This window comes from Mandrillus leucophaeus, unplaced genomic scaffold (assembly GCF_000951045.1).
Source record: "Mandrillus leucophaeus isolate KB7577 unplaced genomic scaffold, Mleu.le_1.0 Scaffold49, whole genome shotgun sequence".
Classification (NCBI taxonomy): domain Eukaryota; kingdom Metazoa; phylum Chordata; class Mammalia; order Primates; family Cercopithecidae; genus Mandrillus; species Mandrillus leucophaeus.
The window spans coordinates 3,740,561-3,741,757 of NW_012105253.1; the positions used below are offsets into that span (position 1 = coordinate 3,740,561).

The following is a 1,197-nucleotide window of genomic DNA, read 5'->3' on the forward strand; positions in this document are numbered from 1 at the left end:
TGTCTCTACTAAAAATACAAAAATTAGCTGGGCATGGTGGGGGGCGCCTATAGTCCCAGCTGCTTGGGAGGCTGACGCAGGAGAATCGCTTGAACCCAGGAGGTGGAGGTTGCAGTGAGCCAAGATCGAGCCACCTCACTCTAGCCTGGGTGACAGAGCAAGACTCCATCTCGAAAAACAAAATTATTTCATACCATTTACTACTGACTTATAGGCCAAAGCTGAACAACAGAGCTACACAAACTAATCCCAGAGGATTATGCATATTCTATTTCCTCATTTCCTCCTTCCTCAAACACCTTTTTCCCTTGTCTAGGGCTAAGCATTACAAGCTTAGGAACTTTCTCATGAATTTTCACTGAGGAAGAAGAGAGAATGTTCTCGTTTGGAGGGAGGGCTGCCCCCGGTGTGGCCCTCTGGATTGCTAAATCCTGTGAAAAGAAGTGTGGCAACAGGACATCATCAGGGACTTTGTTTACTGTCAATGCATGTTATGCTGGAGTAACTGGAGAAAGAGATTTGGAGGCTTTGACGAGTTCAGAAAATGGTGTGCTGGGAGGGAAATCACCAAGTGGTCTGGCCTGGTACTCCCTGGCTCTGTGGGCGCCAAAGTCATGCGTCATTTCTTAAGTGTCTGCACTAGCAGACTCCTAAGAGTCCGATAAGATAGATATATGATATACAAGATAAGATATATATATATGTTTGCATATATATATATATGTTTACATATATATATATAGAGAGAGGTAGGGTCTCACTCTTGCCCAGGCTGGAGTGCAGTGGTGTGATCACAGCTCACTGCAACCTCAACTTCCCTAGCTCAAATGTTCCTCCCACCTCAGCCTCCTGAGTAGCTGGGACTACAGGGGTGTACCACCATGCCCAGCTAATCTTTTTTAGTTTTTTGTAGAGTTGCATGGGTAGGGGGCGTCTCACTACTATGTTGCTCAGGCTGGTCTTGAATTCCTGGGCTCAAGCTATCCTCCCGCCTCAGCCTGTCAAAGTGCTGGGGTTACAGGCATGAGCCCCCAGCCCCACTGACTGTTTTGTCTGAATGGACTTTATCCATGTAGATTATTATCTTTTTGGTAACTATACTGATAGAATTAAGTATCATTGTCATTGTCTTTTTTATTTTTTTAGTGCCTTTGCAATTTACAAAGTACTTAATAGTATCTTATTTAATTTTTTTTT

The 1,197-nt window shown here is 43.9% G+C and overlaps 1 pseudogene; it reads right to left on the bottom strand.

Annotated features, from left to right (window-relative positions):
• Nucleotides 1-345: 345 nt before the first annotated feature.
• Nucleotides 346-1,197, bottom strand: part of LOC105550559 — a 12,998-nt pseudogene continuing 12,146 nt past the window's right edge.